We start from the raw sequence: 18763 nt of genomic DNA on the forward strand, positions 1-18763 counted from the left end.
TGTGGCAGATGACGGGAGAGTCTGACCTCACCGATACTCTATAGGTTTATATTTGGATGTCTATGTAAATAACCAGTCTAATGCTCAGCTCTCTGTGCTTAACTCTCTCTGCTTAACATTCTACTGAGAACAGCTGTGGTGACGCCTCTGTGGACCAAGCCGCTTCCCTCAGTCTGATAATGGTCCCAGCAGGCAAAGGTTGCACACACATGTACAAAGTCTGCTTTCCAGGACAGAAAGCCAGTACCCGGCTGAGGCAACTGAGAGCAACCACCACCCTGAGATTTCAGGAGATGATGAACCCAGGAGTGCGAAATACATAGTTCAGAACTATGTTATCCGGTGTTATCACCAACGTGGGAATTACGTACGGTGCCCCGTGTGTGTGGCTCTCCAGCGAGCCTTGCTTACTCTAGGTACTGATGAATACTATTAGGGTGTGAGGTACACAAACACCAGCCATGGGTTAGGAGGAGGCCCCTAGAACTTGGCCTCCAGCAGGAAGGAAATACGGGACTCTGCCCAAGTATGCTAAAGGCTTGCTGCAAGCCAAGGCCCGCGCAGGGGCTTCTGGAAGCTTCCCGGAGCAGCTGGCGGAGGGAAAGCTGGCAACATGGAGAGGCAGGAAGAACCCGGGGCCCGGGCCTGGAGCCGGCACCTGGAGGTAAGGCAGGGGCTGCCACGACCCCCGCCACACGCCAGGCCACAGTCACTGCAGCTCAGCCTGGTCCAGGAACCCCAGGCCCGGGAAGGCTGGGCAACACCTTGGAGGCACTTGGGGCGCACCTGGAGTTCGCCCGGGGTGGGTGGCGGTCAGGGCGGCCCCAGACCCGAGTGAGGGCGCCTGCAGGACCACTCGAGACTGCCGCCGTCCCGAGGGAGAGCCCAGCAACTCTGCCGGGAGCGAGGCGACCCAGACACTCACCAAGTCGCAAACGGTGCGGACTGCGAGGACCTACGGGCGCCGGCACGCAAAGCGTTCTAGCGGCGCGGGCTGTCCCAGCATATCCGGGGCGCGGGGGCGGGGCCGAGGGGCGCGGGACTGGCGGCGCGGGGCGAGGTCTAGAGCGGGGCGGAGCCGAGGACCTGAGAAAAGCATGAGAGCGCGCGGGGGCGGGGCCGGGGCACGCGGGGGCGGGGCCGGGGCGGGGCCGGGGCGGGGCGGGGTGTTCCCGCCCGACCGGGTCGGCGCATGCCCAGTGCGGCGGCGCCGGAGCCGAGCCACTCTGCGCAGCCTCGCTGGAGGCCGACGCGCGGGTCCGGGTGCTGCCGCGGCGCTAGCTACTCTGTGCGCCTGACCCTGCTGGCCCTTCGGCCGCTACAAGCCAGGCAGTGCCGCTACAAGCCAGGCAGCGCTTTCCCAGCTTCCGCCTCAGGTTCTGTGCCTTAGTTTGCCAAATAGCCCATACCTTTTCCTGTCACGGGGATAGTCCGCGGGCGTGCAGGCAACCTGCCACGTGCCCGAGTGGCCTGAAGGCGCGCGGGGGTCGTAGGACGGCGCCCGCTTAGTGAGAATCCCAGTCCTGCTCGGGGCGGCTGCACTGAGCCCGGAGCGCGAGTCTCTCCCCTCCTGAGGTCGCTGCCCCAGTCAGGGACCCTCAGACCAGCAGAGACCCTGTCAGGGGGCCGTGGGGGCAGCCTCCAGGGCCTGTGGTGGGTGGTCCCGTCCAGGCCCTGCAGTCACCGATGGCCTAGACACGGCCAGGGCCTGACTCAGCCGCTCTGCAGAAAGCGCACAGGGTGCCAGGCCCTGCTTGGCGTTGTGTAGACATTATTAGAAGCTGAATTGTGTCTACCAGAAAAGCCATGTTGGAGTCTTAACTCCCAGTACCTCACAGTGTGACCATATTTGGATATGGGGACTTTACAGAGGTAACAAGTTAAAATGAAGCCATCAATTAGTGGGCGCCTCATCCAGTAGGACTCGTGTCCTTATAGGCAGAAGGCTGCTTGGGGAGGAGGATTGGAGGGCTGCACCTGCAGGCCACCAGAAGCCGAAGAGGACAGACCCTTTCCTGGAGCCTTCGGAGGGAGCAGGGTCCTAACACACCTTGGTTTCAAACTTCTGGCCCCCGGAAGTGTGAGACAATAGGTTTCTGTTGTTTTAAGCCACTCAGTGTGTGGCACTTTATTATGGCAGCCTCAGGCAATGGGTACAGAAACCATTGTCTCTAACATGGTTGGCATACCCACCCCAGGGAGTAGTATCAGCCCTGGAGGCTTCGGAGAGCTCACACACCCCTTGGCAGTTTCAAGGATCCCATCCAATGCCCACATGCTCTAAGGCACCATGCTATGGGCCTTCTAGGTTCTGAATGGAAAGGGGTCTTCGCCTTCCCAGTGTAGCTTCCCAGCTGGGATTTGGCCAATGCTCATAGCTTCGTATTTGTGACTTGCAGGATCCAACACGTTAGCATGAGTGGTAGGAGTTGCTCAGAGGAGAACTTCAGCAGGATTTGCTTTGGGATGAGCTCCGGTGACAATACAGGCTGCATCATTGATCCTCTGAGGTTCCCCACCCTGGACCGTGCCTTGGATGAGACATGTTTTAAACAGCTCCTTGTGGAAAATAAACTAGGCCCTGAGTGCATGGTATAATGGTCAAATCAAGGCACTTTTTCCCCACTGAGCCTGGACACAGCCTCGGAATCCTTCTCAATACTGTGTTCCAAGCAGCCATTCGCATTTAAACTAATGTGGAAGGAGAGATGAAACATGTTTGGCCTTGGCTCTGGTTTTTTCTATTAGCCGTCTGTAAGACTTTGGGAAACTCATCTGACTTCTCTAATCCTCAGTTTCATACTCTGTAAAGGAGTCTTATGATAATGTACCGTGCGTGTATACAAACTATCGTTCCATATGAGGGCATGTGTGCATAGGGAAAATAAACCACCAGCACCACACCATACTACTAAGAAATAATGCTGTACACCGGGCCGCTTACAGCCTGTTACTGCCAGGACCCAGTTAGAACCGGGATCCTAATAGAACCAAAGGAAAAACAATGCCGAAATGGAATCAGAGTGCCGACCACTATTCTAACAAGTGTGCTGGTAAGTAGTTTTGCAGTTAACACAGGACTCATACGTTTATCTGAATAATATTTTCAGACGAATCCCTAAACTCTTAAGAAAAAGAGACTGGCCAGTCTTAGCATCTCTGATTCCCCACCCTAGGAAAGAAAGGCCAATGTGGTCATCCAAAGGCCCTTTAGGAGGGCCCTGTGGGAATGGGGAGGTGGTCCACGAGAGAAAGTGCTGGCTTCCTGGGGAGACATGTGGACGTGGCCCTGGCTCCAGTGACAGGACTCAGTCCCCTTGCTGGTGTGGTGGGAAGGACTATATGAAGGGCCACAGCTACTTCAGTGGTAAGGACTGTGTCAGGGGCTCCAAGATCAGGAGCCGAATGTGGGTCTCAGCGCAGAGGGGCAAGAGGAAAAAGGCCACCACCTGACCAATGACTGGCCTGCAAAAGACCAGGACTCAAGGATGTGACTGCTTACGCTGTCCGATGAGCAGAACTCAAACCCATACTCCCTACACTTGCTGGTGCAAGCTCCTCCCTTCATCATGGTCATTTCAAAAACCCATGTTTTCATCAAGAGCTCCCCCACGCCTCTCCCCCTTGTCCCATTACAATCTCATCATCGCCTGCATGTTCATCCTGCTGTTAAAGGAACACAGGATGGCTCCAAAGCCAGGAGGTCACCGGGTCCACTGAAGAGTAAGGAACACAGGACAGGGAGGCTCAGATGTGCTGCCAGCCCTACCCCTCCCTGAGCAACCCCTGACTTCTCTGTTGATAGGACGACAGCGCAGGACTAGTTGGGTGAGATTCCTTTGAGGTCTCCCATCTTCAGATTAACAAATCACAACCCCTTTTTCTCCAGACACAGATTCCTATGAATAACTTTTTACAGAAGAGGTGGGAAAACCGCAAAAGGGTATGCTCAACTCCATTCCGACTTCTTCAAGGAGCTCCCTGGATTTCCTTTAAGATCAGCCAGCTTTCTTTTGGGCACTGGGAACAATGTTAATTTGCATAGTTTCTTTAAACGTCCAAATAGATACCTTTCGGGTTAAGCAAATGAACACGACATGCGATTGCTTCTAATGATTTGCAACCCAAGAAATTTGTTTAATAAGCCTGTCTTCCCAAGCTACTTTTGTGACATTAGAGACCATTTACAACAAAGCTGTCTTCAGTAGTCAACCTTAATCCTTACTACCCTACCTTTGGGAAATGAAAGGATTTTATAACGATCACATAAAACCTTATGTGGTTTGAAAGCCCCAAACTCCGGACAAATGTGTGATGGTCGTGTAACAAACATATTACAGAGCTCCCCACTTTAAGTGTTTTACATATGGTTTGCTTTTAGGATAGCATCTCTGGTGGAGGGCTTTGCTGATTAACACAATTGATTTTCTTAGCCCCAGCGTTCCTGTAAATGTTGGAGCCAAGAGCTGGAGTCAGCGCCTTGGACCTGGGAGAGGCCAGGAGGCCAGGGAGCCTCAAGCACTCTGGAGGAAGAAGCCTGCAATGAAAAGGTGGGGGCCATCAGTACTGGGGTTGGGTGCCAGGTGCTTCTGATTACACTCCTGTGTGACACTAGTTGTCAGCATGGCAGAGGCATTGTAGTGTAACTGCGGAAGGGAGTGTAATCCATGAGTAGGCAGGAGAAGGGACAGGAAGGAGGCACTTCAGGCAGGAGGAAGGGCGGGAAGGAGGGACTTCAGGCTTTGCCTCACACAGAGGGTAAGGGAATGGTGCGGGGTGGAGAAAGGGGATGGGGGTGCAACTAAAACAGGAGGGGCTCCTTGGCTCTTGCATTCCTCCAGAGAGGCAGAACATCCTCCTGCCAGGAGCCCCTGGGAGCTCCTGTTGAGATCTGGAACTCTTCAGGCCCTTTTGTGTCAAGAAGGGCAGGGAGGATAATTCCTAAGGAAATGACCCAGAGGCAGCCCAAAGACTCCTCTTCGAAAGACTTTTCCTGAAACTTCCTTTGCCAGTTTGTGGGTGCAAGGCCTGGAGATGGATTTATGCAGGCCCTCGTGGGGCTTGTAGTGGAATGGCACGCAGATAAGGAAACAGTTTGCTCTCTGGAGCAGGGCTCTACCCAGGAGATGTGCGGGGGCAGTGGGAGTGCAAAGGAGGCCCCTCCCTGCGCTGACTCTCCTGCAGCAAGCCCGTTTCTTTTTTTTTTTTTTTTTTTTCTCTTTTTCTTTTTTTGAATTGGAGTCTCTCTCTGTCGCCCAGGCTGGAGTGCAATGTGCCATCTTGGCTCACTGTAACCTCTGCCTCCTGGGTTCAAGTGATTCTCCTGCCTCAGCCTCCCAAGTAGGTGGGATTACAGGCGCCCGCCACCATGCCCAGCTAATTTGTCTGTATTTTTAGTAGAGACGGCATTTCACCATATTGGCCAGGCTGATCTTGAACGCCTGACCTCAGGTGATCCACCCGACTCAGCCTGCCAAAGTTCTGGGATTACAGGCGTGAGCCACCGTGCCCGGCCCATCAAGCCCTTCTCAAGCACCCCAGTGTGCAGTGTAGCCCCTCACAGAGAAAACAAGCTCAGCCAGGATATCTGCTGGGGTTGGAGGAATGATGCAAGGAAAGACCTGCAAGAGAAAATGCATGGCACTGGATGTCTAGCGGGAGGAGCACCATTTAGGTGAAGAACCAGGGCTATTTGTGGAATTTGGATCCGGTTGTCCAGTAATTGGTGGACAAAGATCATTGTAAACCTTATATAGCTCTTCCCTCCAAACTGTTCCAACTTTAGACAATTGACTGTCCAAGGAATGTATATAATGAATGTAAACAAGAGAAGTCCACTTATCAGGTGTATGTATTTGGATACGTTGGCTTGGAGAACTACTCACACAGATGGAAGTGCTCTGGAGGATGTTCTCCCAGCCTGGGAGGGGCTATTTGAGTGTCTGTGACTCAGGACTGGGATTTTGTTTGATGTTGGGCCTTTTTAAACCGGCTCCTACACTCATTACAAAGTGTTTTTGATCCATTTTCGGGAAGGGCTTTGTTTGTAACACATGGTTGGCAGTTTGGGCAGAATCTTTTAAGTGGTGTGAAGAGCTGGGGAGTGTGCACCTGGGTCGCTAGGAGGAAGTGGGTTTCCCCCCTCCCCTGCCCCACTGGGACGAACCAGAAGCGCCCATGCTTTTGTGACTTGGAAATTAAAGCAACAGACGTGGGGATTGTGATGCTGAGATTGTGATTTGCTGTCATTTGCTTCTGACTGGGAAACCACACATGAAATTAAGGCAGGAAAAACAGCCACACTAAGGGTTCTGTCTCAGTACCAAGACACAGATTTAGAAAGGAAAAGTGGCTATATTTCCTTCCAGGGTAACTGCTTCAATCCAGCCTAGTGCACTGAACCACTGGTTTAAAGTAACAGGAGGCAAATGTGGGAGAGTGATCACCACCTGAGTGGCAGAATTGGTGCTGGGGCTGGTGCCGGGGCTGTCTGTCCCATTGGCTCTTGGCCTGAGATCACCCCACTCAATCTAGGAGTGGGGAATGGCAGACATTGAGGTCTTCAGAAAGATCCCTCCGTCTGTCTGATCAGCAGCCCCTGGAAACGAGAGATCCTCCCTTCTTTGTCCAGGAGCCCACTGGACAGGAATAGGACAGCATCTTCATTCCTGGCAGGGGTAGGGGAAAGTTGTGAAGCTGAGGGTGCTCATTTCTCGGTGAGGGCATGTCGGGCGGCCTTTACTGGTGCTCCTCGTGGTGCAGGTGAAGGAAGCCCACACCAAAGCTGCCAAACCCACATGAACCTTTATTAGAAAGTGAACTACAGCCCAGAGAAGAAAAGGCAGGAGGAGTCCAGGGCACAGAAGCTGGGCTCAGCTCTCCTTCTCTGGGCCCTCTGCAGGCCTTCCTCTTCTCATCTTCCCCAACTCCAGGCAGGCTTTACCCACCCAGGAGCGAGGCTTACATCCTTTCAGCTCTGTGCCCCCAGAGTTGAAATACACAATGGTATTGGTGTATCAAACCACATCAAAGCTGTCTCTCAGCTTCCCCCAAAAAGAATCTTAGGGAAGGGCTCCGATTGGTCTACCATGGATGATTAGGACAAGCTCTGGACCAGTCATGGTGGGTAGGGGAATGAGGTGTTTTCCCAGCCACGGTCACATGCACCCACATGGCCTGGAGAACAGGTCTGATACGGGAATGAAGGGGAAGGGGTGAGAAGGGCAGGATCACCATGAGGTAGTAAGCCACCAAGTCTGTATCTTCCCTGTTCATGGGGATGGTGCACCTGCTGTGTGCCAGCCCCTGAGCCCTGTGCTGAGCACTGCATACTCACTTGCTGTCTCACCTTAAGTCTTGGCAACTCTTCATCCACCAGCTGTGTATGGATTAGGTTGGGGAGGCCCTGGTGGGGATGGGGCTGGGGGTACTCTGCTTCCTGCAGCACCATCTTCTGCGAAGCAGTAGAGGGAGTTTCTGGCCACTAAATAAGTGCCCGGTGGATCTGACTCTGTGCATTGTAGCTTTCCAGGGAGGCTGTTGACAAGGGGACGCATTTCATGAGGCTGGACAGTGAGACAACTTGGTGCCAACCCAGGGCACTCTCCTAGCCTTGTCCCTGCCCCAAGGCCAAGCAAAAGCATTGGCAAGTCTGTGCCTTGGTTCTTTGTCTTAGGAATTAATCTTAATTAGCACATTTATTGGAGATTCATTAAGATACTAAAGAACTAGAAAGATAGGACTTGTAGAAATTAATGATAATACAGTCATGCACCACATAACGATGTTTTGGTCAACAATGAACTCCCTGCACCATGGTGGTGCCAATAAGATTGTGATGGAGCTGAAAAGTTCTTATCATGTAGTGAAGTTGTAGCTATCATAACGTCGTAGTGCAACATATTACCTTGTGTAGGCTTGGGTATGCTTAGATACACAAATACTGTGCGATACAATAGCCTGTTGTGTTCAGTACATGAAGGTGTGCTGCCTGAGAGCGATAGGCTACTCCATCTAAGTTTGCATAAGTCCGCTGTGATGTTTACAAGATGACGAAATTGCCCAACGCTCAGGATGTGTCCCCATGGGAAAAAAAATGAGTAACCATATTTGAAAATGACGATAACTTTTTGAGTGACAGACTCTGGGCTAGGTGCTTTGTGCCCATCCTCTTTCTGCATCCTCACAGCAACCCTGTCAGGTAAGTACTGTCATGATCACAGCTTTAGAAATGAGGAAACAGAGTGGTCGAGTAACTTGGCAAGATCACACAGCAGTAGGTGTTAGAGTCATTTATGATTTATTGCTTCTTTGATGAGTAGCAGCCGTAGGAGAATGAGAGCTGGCATTTACTGGGCCTCACAGGGGACATTGATGGCTTTTAGCTGCAAGCTCTACTGTCTCTTTGTGTACAGCAAATCTCCCGTTGGTCATAGTGGTGGACCGATCAGAGTTCCTGCCCGAGTGGGTGTACAGTTATTGCAGGGAGATGTGTTTTCCTGCTGGGGCACAAAGCAGGGACCGTGTGGCTCTGGGGCTGCTGGTGGCCATCTTTTTTTTTTTTTTCCTTTCTTTCTTTTGAGGCGGAGTCTCGCTGTGTCCCCCAGGCTGGAGTGCAGTAGTGCGATCTCGGCTCACTGCAAGCTCCGCCTCCCGGGTTCCTGCCATTCTCCTGCCTCAGCCTCCTGAGTAGCTGGGACTACAGGCGCCCTCCACCCTGCCCGGCTAATTTTTTCTATTTTTTTTAGTAGAGACGGGGTTTCACCATGGTCTTGATCTGCTGACCTTGTGATCCACCTGCCTCGGCCTTCCAAAGTGCTGGGATTACAGACGTGAGCTGCCGGTGGCCATCTTTTCAGGGAGGGAAGTCACATGGAGATAGAAACAGAGCCCAAACCACATTGTCGAGCCCCTGGATGTGACCAGATCTGATCATGAGTGTAAAGCCACCCCTGGGCTTCTCGTTTCTCTGTGACAACAAATTCTCTTGTTTGAATAAACAGCAGTGAGCTGGGTTGCTGTTATTTGTGACCAAGAGTCTGGAACAACACAAGGGTCTCCTGCGTGTAGACATTCAGTGCTGTGTGTTTTTACATGCGTCATCCTTCTAAAACTCACAGCTCTGGCCAGGCATGGCGGCTCACGCTTGTAATCCCAGCACTTTGGGAAGCCAGGGCAGGCAGGTCACCTGAGGTCAGGAGTTTGAGACCAGCCTGACCCACATGGTGAGACTCCATCTCTATAAAAATACAAAAATTAGCTGGCTGTAATGATGTGTGCCTCTAGTCCCAGCTAGTTGGGAGGCGGAGGCAGGAGAATTGCTTGAACTTGGGAGGTGGAGGTTGCAGTGAGCCAAGATCACACAACTGCACTCCAGCCTGTGTAATGGAGCAAGACTCCACCTCAAAGCAAAACAAAAACAACAGCAACAAAATTCACAGCTTTGTGAGATGAGTATCATTATACCCATTTTATAAGAGGAAAGTAAGGATTACAGAGGTCAAGTTACTTGTCTAAGGCTACTCAGCTATGAAATGGACAGAACCAAACCTTACAAAAAAATTACTGATCTCCTAGCATCAATATTCCTAAGAATATTCCCAATTCCTAAGAACACAGGATTAGGGAGAGGAAGGCAAGAAGGAAAGATGAGAGAGAGAGGAGATGAGGGAGGAGGGAAGGGAGGAAGGACAGAGAGGGAGACAGAGAAAAGCCTGTGTTAGCATTTTTCAATTGAGGAATTTGAAATCTTTGGGTGGCAAGTTATGATGGTATATTTCTAGGGCTTAGGAATTTTATCCTGCTATTTGTTCTTCAAATAAAAGAATCAGAGTTGCTGACTTAGTTTAAACCAACTCCAAAGACTGTGGAGTTGACTGCTGATTAAAAACTTGTCTTTCTTTGTCTGAGAAGGAAATAGTAGATACCATTTCCCTGAATGTGTCACATTTGCAAATTTGATTTTCATTTGCAGCATTTGAAAATGCCAATGACTGGAAAAATATAACTTGATTATTAACAAGCTAGACATAGTAACTGAGGATTCTCCTTGGCATCTACCCATGCTTGTGTGATAAAAATAAATGGGAAGAGGTCTAAATATGCATTTAAAGGTGATTTTAGGATCAGCAATCTAACAGTTTTTCTGGTCACCCCATGCCAGTAAGTCCACGGGCTAATTCCAAAGTACAGTGGGTTCTTAGATGAATAAAATCTCTAGATTCTAGTAATGCAAAAGGTCAGTTTTGATTCAATGTGCTTTGCCATTTGTGAACTGAGCCTGAATCTTTAAAAAAGTAAACACATTCCAACCATTTTATTTCTACTCTCTTTTAGAGATGTGCAGTCATTTTTAATGGTTAAACCTGTATTCAATTGCATTTTTCAAATCCTCATTGTTTCATTTCCTTTCAGTTCTGCTATCTAAAAAATTTTTTCCACCTCATTTTTCCTGATCATTTGTTCTTCATACATATTCCACAGCCACAGCCCCCTGGTTGCCGAGCACTAGGCAGAGTTGATAAGAGGAATGAGGTGGTGTTCGGGAAGGAAGGAGTCAGCCCCTCCTAACCCTGCTAGCCACAGAGACTTTCAGATTTCTATCGACTTAGGAATGGAGTCTATTGGAATATGGTTCAAACCTGCATCTTGCATCAGTGAAAATGGGCATTGTGATTGCTGTACTGAAACCTGTGCTCAAATGCACTGGGAGTTTTACACTGTGTTTCGAACTTCCAAATAGATAATGTCAGAACATTTCTGAAATGGGATACTAACATCAAGATATACGACACCAATCAACAAGTATCAGGCAAAGCAGCGCGTAGAACTCGGGGTGGAAGAGACTGCTAGAGAATTTCCATTTCCATTCCCTGTGTCAACAGCGTGGTAACTCACCTCCTAGATTGCTTTATGGTTTCAGGAGAAATTCTCAGTAGGCTCCCTGTGCTGTACTCAGCTCCGTGTTCAAAGCCCAGGAATTAGATATGTCGTAGTTTATGAAACTGTTTATGAAAGGATCTTTTTTGAATTGTTCAAAAATCCAAAAGGAGTCAAACTTTGACAGTTTAAGACAACGGCAAGAGGGTCATAGTGATCTCCCCAGTGCAGCCTTAGCACTGAAGCTCTCTGGTTGAAAATGCAATTTCTTTTCTGTGAATTTCTTCCAGCCCGTAATGCTCCGTTTGAAACTTTTGCCTTTTTGAAAGGATTTCTTTACTATGAAGCAGCTGACAAAGGTCATATGATGAATACGTTTCGGGGATGATAACATTTTGATTAGATATGCAAGAATCTTCTATCCTTCCCTAGGATGCCATATTCTAACGTTTTCCATTATTTTAAAAACTCATGTAAGTTGATACTAGTCTGCAATAAGAACTTGAATTTTGTGGCTTATTTTCTTTGCTGTAATGTGCCAGCACCGTGGGCATCGTTGCAGGGAATAAATGACTCTTCCCCAATAAACCAAATGCCCAAAGAAGCCCCTGGAGGAGGCAGGGATGTCCATAAAAGTTGAAATGGATTTCATAATATGGCGTTCAATTTAGTGTAATAAGTAGAATTCAAAAATAGCCTAATCTGCCAAATGAAAATACCTTTGCTCATCACGGAGGGAGGGACCTGGGACAGGAACCAAATGTACGTGACTTAAGACATGCCAAAATATTTTTTATTAAATTATTCATTTTCTTCCATTTAAGTCATTAGTTACCTGGAAAATGGAAGATCTTTCTCTCTCTCCCTCTTTAAGCTTGAAAAATTAGCCCCTTAAAGACAACTACCAGAAAGCATTTATCAAAAGGCCACTCCTGGTTCTGAAGCTTATTGAGAAGAGATCTGCGTTTGCACCTTTGTCATTCTCCTGCAAAGATTCTCAGTAACAGAAACTATTTCAAAAATGATGCCAGTAAGCTGACATCATTAATTGTTCTCTGATACTGGGATTGCTGTGGAAAATGAAGCACCAAGACTCAGCCTTAGAAGGCAAAGTGGGAACCTGTTTAGAAGTTTGATAGATGGCATCATGATGTTCAGAAGAAAAAACGGGCACTTACAGACAGAAGCACCCGGAGAGTGATGGAAGCGGGCTCTGGTTCCTGTGCCACTGGGTTTGATGAAAAATCAGCACAAAGACAAGAGAGCAGGGAAAATGAAGAAAGATGAGGGAACCCTCAAACCACAAAGGTGTTAAACACATGCTTTCCACAAATGCAGTGCTTCTAAATCATGTCTCCAGAAATCAAAATGATCCAATAATCGCTGCAAAGTATGTATTTACCAAGACAAAACTTCTAAATCTCATTTTGGAAACTGAAGGTTTGGGAGTTTATTTAAAATTATTTTTAATTTTTTTCCCCTAAACCCTTAATAACAGAGAAATGAAAACAATGGACACATCATCTGACGCAGTTTAATGATTACACTTTCACAAAATGTTCATGCATCCACGTTTTACTCCATTCTTAAGCAAAGTGATCCATAAGCAGTAAGTAAAATGATTTGAATGTCCACCTCAATAGGTATTTTGATAATAAGATCTTTAAAAATGTTTTAATTAGCAACCAAATGCCAATTTTTCCAGGCGTGTTTCCCACTCCCTCTCCACCCAGGGTCAATAGCAGCATCCAGTGTTTTCAGGCTGTCCCTGAACTCTTTGTTCAGTGATTGGAACTGATGAATTGTAGCTTCCTTTGAGCCAGATTCTGCCAACAGACCTCAACTTGCATTTGTTATGGAGCCAAAAATAACCTTTAAATGATTAAATTCCTCAGCTTGTTTTGGTGGCACGGCACGAGAAGACGCATTGCACCTCAGGAGGAACTCCAAAGATGAACCTGGAGTCATCCTAGCTCCATCATGTCCTAGCTCTGTGACCTTAGCACGTTTCTTAGCTATATAGAGCCTCAGTTTTATTGTCTGTGAAATGGAGATGATAATACCTGACTTACCAGGAAAGCTTGCAATTGACTGTGATAATGTCAGTGGAAATGCCCACCACAGTAACCCCTAACCACAGCAGGGGCTCAAATCGTTAGCTTCCTTTGGAAAGGATTACACAGCACTAGGTGTAGAATCTTATAACCCTCATGTAGTGCTTTAGAGTTGTTCAAAATGCTTTAATATCAATCATTGATTTCTCTCATAATAACTTCAAAAGCCAGTGCTCACCTCTCTCCTGACCTCCAGACCTGGTATGTAGTGGCCTGTTTTGCATCTCATGGAACCCGCCCTTCCCCTGGAGAGCCAGGTCTTTGTGAAATGTCACCAGCATCGTGGCTGCTCTATGCGACCCCTATCATTGGCCCCCAATGCAAGTCTTTTTTTTTTTTTTTTTTTTTTGCAGACATTACACTGGTGTGCAATTATTTCTGCGTAGAAGGTGCTGAATAAACATCTGTCAGACAAATGAAAACATGAAAGAAGGAACCCATGAAACAATGCAAAGATAATTCTAAAATGGAACTGAGAATTAAACTCCATAGGCTGGGATGGCTGGGGAAGGCATCCTGGAAGAATCAGGATTCAACATGGAGCAGAGGGGGAACTAGGGTGGGACTCAGGAAGGAGTGGAGGAGTGGAAAATCAGACCAAGTTGTAAGTAGAGATGCCGGAGGGGCACCTGCAGGGATCGGAAAGTCAAGAAAGTGTTTGAACTTGATGCAGTGGTTAATAGTGAGCCAGCGCAGGTTCTGGAGCCTAAGAAGGATGTGGGAGATCACTCCAGGTTTTCTAGCTGTGAAAGATGGATAGGACTGGCTCTACAAAACACAGGAAACATGGCAATGGCCACCTCACTCCAACTAGCTAGGAAAACCTTCCGAGGAAAGACTTCAAAGAATGGCTATTGTTTATCAAATGCGTTTTCCTTCCCCAAATGTATGGGCCAAAAAATTGTACATTATAGCTATGGTAATACAGTAATTATTGACCTTTGCTAATTACTTTTTATTTATTTATTTTTAATCAGGACTCCATTTGAAAATGGCAGTTCCACCAGGCAGCGGGAGGATTTTCCCTGGAGCTGGCCCTCCTGTCACTGCACCACTTCTAACGCCCGTGCAGATTAAAAGCTGCCATGTATGGGCGGATGTGGATCCTATATTTTGATTTCATCTAATTCTTCTTAAACTGGACTGGCTTATTTAATAGGAAGACGTTGTGGCTCTTGCTGAAGGCAGAATTAGCAACCATTCCATTACCTTTTAAGACATCTGTGGACAATCTTTCCCAACCATAAAATCATTTCCATTCTCCAACCATCAAGTTTTCAAATGGATTTCGTAAATGTGCAAAAACTCCAGGCAAATCTATTTTTTAAAAATGTCAGGCTGCAAATGAGGAAAATCAGAAAGGGAGAAGCGAACACCATCTGTCAATGCCCCACCGGCCTTCACAGCAGCCCAGTTCTTATGATTAACCTAGCATACTCCCCATAAAGTCTAAATCATTCTCACCTTCCCAGGAGTTTGTAAGCCAGACAATTGTGAAGGGGAACGACTCATAATATGACTGCAAAATTTCACAGCTGAAAGTCAAATAGCAATGATTTTGCTTTGCCAGCCTGACACCACCTTGACCATGTGGATGTGAGTCCCCGGGCAGTGAACATGCTCTGTGAAGCGTCGGAGTCATGTTGGTGCAAGCAGCTCCTCGGTTTAAAAAGTGCTAGGACACGGTCACAGAGGGCATCGGGCACTTTTTTCTCCATCAAAATTCCATACATTATGATAACTGGGGAATTAATGCCAACCACAACCACAACATAAAACCTCCACCAATTATGCTGTGAGTTCTGAGTCTGAGTTCTCCAGAAAAATAATATATATCCTATTGGTTCTCTTATATCTATATGTCCTATAATTGTGTGTGTGTATGTGTGTGTGTGGTGTGTACAGTCATGCATTGCTTACTAACAGGGATACATTCTGAGGAATGGGTTGTTAGGTGATTTCATCCCTGTGCAAACATCACAGTGCATTTACACTTACCTAGTGTAGCCTACTCCACACCAAGCCTGTATGGTACAGCCTATTGCTCCCAGCCTGCAGACCTGTACAGCATGGGACTGTACTGAATACAGTAGGCGACTGTAACACAGTGATAAGTATTTGTGTATCTAAATGTAGAAAAGGTACAGTAGACATACAGCATCAAAGATAAAAAATAAGACACCTGTATAGGGAGTTTAACCATGAATGAAGCTTGCAAGACAGGAAGTTGCTCTGAGTGAGTCAGTGAGTGAGTGGTGAGTGAATGTGAAGGCCTAGGACAGGACTGCACACTACTGTAGGCCTATAGACATTGTACACTCAGGCTACACTACATTGATTTCAAAAATAAAGTGCTTATGCTGTGACATTGTGACAGCTATAACATCACTCAGCAATAGGAACATTCAGCTTCATTATGCTCTTATGGGATCACTGTTGTATGTGAGGTGCCTCATTACCTGAAATGTTATGGCACATAACTGTATGTATATATAATAATACGTATATAATGAGATTTATGTCTTCTTATAAGGAATAGGCTCCTGCAATTACAGAGGCTGAGAAGTCCCAAGGTCCACAGGTGGCAAGCTGGAGACCCAGGAGAGCTGATCGTGTAAGTTCCAGTCTGAGTTTATGGGTGTGAGATCCAGGAGAGCTGGTGATGTGGTTCTAGTCCAAGTCCAAATCTGAAAGCAGGAGAAGACCAATGTCCCAGCTCAAGGACAGCCAGGCAGAGAGAACTCAGTCTTTTTTATTTTCTATTCAGGCCCTCAGTGGATCGAAAGGGGCTGACCCACATTGGGGAGGGCAATCTTCTTGACTCAGTCTATAAATTTGAGTATTTTTCATCCAGAAACACCCTTGCAGACACACCCAGAATAATGTTTAACCAAATATCTGGGCAACCTGTGGCCCAGTCAAGTTGACACATAGTATATACCACCACGTGCTGGTACTTAAAAGCATTAAGGATCATTTCACAAATGTGTTGACCGTTTTAACCCACTCCTCCCCTGTGTGTAACTCAGACCATGCAACCTGAGACCCCGGGTTAAAATTCAGCTCTTGGACTATGTCTTAAAGATGTCTCCATGGGTCCAGAGATGCCACACATAGATTCATTGACAATCTCTGAAGAGAACTAAGGCAGGCATTCATTTTCCTCACATCTATATAGTCTTAAATAAGAGCTGCCATTCAGATACTGAAATGTGTGGTGCATTAACCTCCTGAGAAACACTCACTCTACTTATTATTTCTGAGCAAGACCCCACATCTGCTAACTAGCACTCTTGTTCTCTTCTCCCATGTCCTTCTGCTCTTCCTTCTACAGGGCAAGCCCCAACCATGGGCATGATAATGTCAAAAGCAGACTTGAGAAGAGCACAAAGAAGACACTTCCTTATTCACGGACCACCTCATTCATTCATTCATGCACCATTCATTTTGAAAAGTAATAATCTGCCATTTGGGTGGCAGGGAGGAGGTGACAGAACCGAACATATTAGGAAGGCACAAGAGAGTGAAGTTTAGAATTCTTTGCACACAGTATTGAAATGATGAGTGAGTGGATTAAAGGAGGAGTGACTTATTGACTGAGGTGGAAAGAGTGAGTGCAGTGGACAGTGACTGAGATCCAAAGTCCAAAGTCGAAGGACATTCAAGGAATGACAATGACCAGGAGTAACATCTGCTTGGTGCAAGATGCCATGAGACTTTCTAAGCTGGACAGGGAGCTGCAGGCCTGCAGGGAGGCCAAAGTCACACTGCTGCTGGTTCCTCCTTCTCTGTCCCTGTGAATTGTCCCTGACCTTGTCCCCAACTCTTCAACTCTTTCAACCCTGTTTTAAATCTCTTTCTCTCTCTATTTTAGCATATAAATTGTGGTAAAATATACATAACATGAAATTTACCATCTTAGCCATTTCTAAGTGTGTAGTTCAGTGATATCCATGACATTCACAATGTTGTGCAGCCACCACCACCATCTCCAGACCTTTTTCATCTTGCAAAATGGAAACTCCGTCCCCATTAAACCATGACTCCCCGTTCCGCTTCTTCCCGGCCCCTGGCGATCACGCTTCAACTTTCTTACTTTAAGAATTTGATGGAGGCTGGGCGCGGTGGCTCAAGCCTGTAATCCCAGCACTTTGGGAGGCCGAGACGGGCGGATCACGAGGTCAGGAGATCGAGACCATCCTGGCTAACCCGGTGAAACCCCGTCTCTACTAAAAAATACAAAAAACTAGCTGGGCGAGGTGGCGGGCGCCTGTAGTCCCAGCTACTCAGGAGGCTGAGACAGGAGAATGGCGTAAACCCGGGAGGCGGAGCTTGCAGTGAGCTGAGATCCGGCCACTGCACTCCAGCCCCGGCGACAGAGCAAGACTCCGTCTGAAAAAAAAAAAAAAAAAAAAAGAATTTGATGGCGAGGGACTTCATTTGGTGAAATCATACCGTATTTGTCCCTTTGTGTCTGGAGAATATCACTTAGCATGTGTTCTAGATTCTTCTATATTGTCACATGTGTCATTTTCCTTTGTGAAGTGGAATAGTATCTTACTGTGTGGATGCGTCAGTTTGTGCATCCATTCATGCATCAGCAGATGCTTGGATTGTTTCCATGTTTTGACTATTGCAAATCATGCTGCTGTAAACATGAATGTGCAAACATCTGTTTGAGTTCTTGCTTTCAGTTCTTTTGTATATGTACCCAGAAGTGGCATTGCTGAATCATATGGTGATCATATAATCAATTTCTGGAGAAACTGCCATCATGTTTTCTTTTTTTTTTTTTTTTTTTTTTTTTTTGAGACAGAGTCTCACTCTGTCGCCCAGGCACAATCTCGGCTCACTGCAACCTCTGCCTCCTGGGCTCAAGCGGTTCTCCTGCCTCAGCCTCCCGAGTAGCTGGGACTACAGGCATGTGCCACCATGCCTGGCTAATTTTTGTATTTTTAGTAGAGACAAGGTTTCACCATATTAGCCAGGTTGGTCTCGATCTCCTGATCTCAGGTGATCTGCCTGCCTCCGCCTCCCAGAGTGCTGGGATTACAGGCATGAACCACCATGTCCAGACTGCCATAATGTTTTCTGTAGCAGCTGCACTGTTTTACATTCCCATCAGCCATGCACAAGAGTTCCAATTTTTCCACATCCTTGCCAACACTTGTTGTTTACTGTTTTTTTTGTTGTTGTTGTTGTTAGTATTTACCTTATGGGTATTGTCCCCAGCCTTTGGGTTTCGTGCCCTAGGATCCAGCCCCTGGACTCTCTCTTTCACATCCACACTCATCCATTTGTGGTATCTTCCAGGCAGAAGGCATCATACAACACCCACCCACTAATGACTCACAGATCTGTTATCTCCTGCTGAGATTTCTGTCTCAAAATCCAGACTCCTTTATACAGCTGCCTGCCTACTTTCCTCTGGATAACCAAAAGACACCTCAAAGTCAACATTTCCACATCTGAATTCCTGATCTGTACATCCCCACCCAAAGCTACTTCACCCACGGCATCCCCATCTAGAGGATGGCAAATCCATTCTTCCAGGGGCCACTGCCCTTAGACTTGCCCAAAGCGGGAGGCTCTCAGGGGGACTCCTTCCCTACAGGGTCCCTCTTACTGCAGGCGTATGTGCACACACATACACATGCCATTTAGGCAAGAACATACTGGTTTCTAAGTCGTCATGAAGCAGGGCTTGGTGCTGGCAAGGCAGGACCCTGAAACATTTGCTCTGGATTCTGATAATACTTGGGCCCTGGGAA

General features: G+C 47.4%; 1 protein-coding gene and 1 long non-coding RNA gene across 3 annotated transcripts in view; one reads left to right on the forward strand and one right to left on the reverse strand.

Annotated features, from left to right (window-relative positions):
* MGMT (O-6-methylguanine-DNA methyltransferase) overlaps positions 1-1067 on the reverse strand; it is a 283770-nt gene extending 282703 nt beyond the window's left edge. The window contains exon 1 of one of the 2 annotated variants that reach the window (XM_023224440.1): positions 926-1067. The gene's annotated coding sequence lies outside the window, so the exon portion shown is untranslated. The remainder of the gene's footprint in view (positions 1-925) is intronic. The other variant, XM_023224433.3, reaches the window with a different exon arrangement.
* Positions 468-14793, forward strand: LOC111550815. The gene is made up of 3 exons (XR_002734179.2): positions 468-664; positions 4434-4550; positions 13970-14793. It is a non-coding gene; the product is annotated as an uncharacterized LOC111550815 (long non-coding RNA).
* Positions 14794-18763: the final 3970 nt, after the last annotated feature.

This window comes from Piliocolobus tephrosceles, chromosome 9 (assembly GCF_002776525.5).
Source record: "Piliocolobus tephrosceles isolate RC106 chromosome 9, ASM277652v3, whole genome shotgun sequence".
Taxonomy (NCBI): domain Eukaryota; kingdom Metazoa; phylum Chordata; class Mammalia; order Primates; family Cercopithecidae; genus Piliocolobus; species Piliocolobus tephrosceles.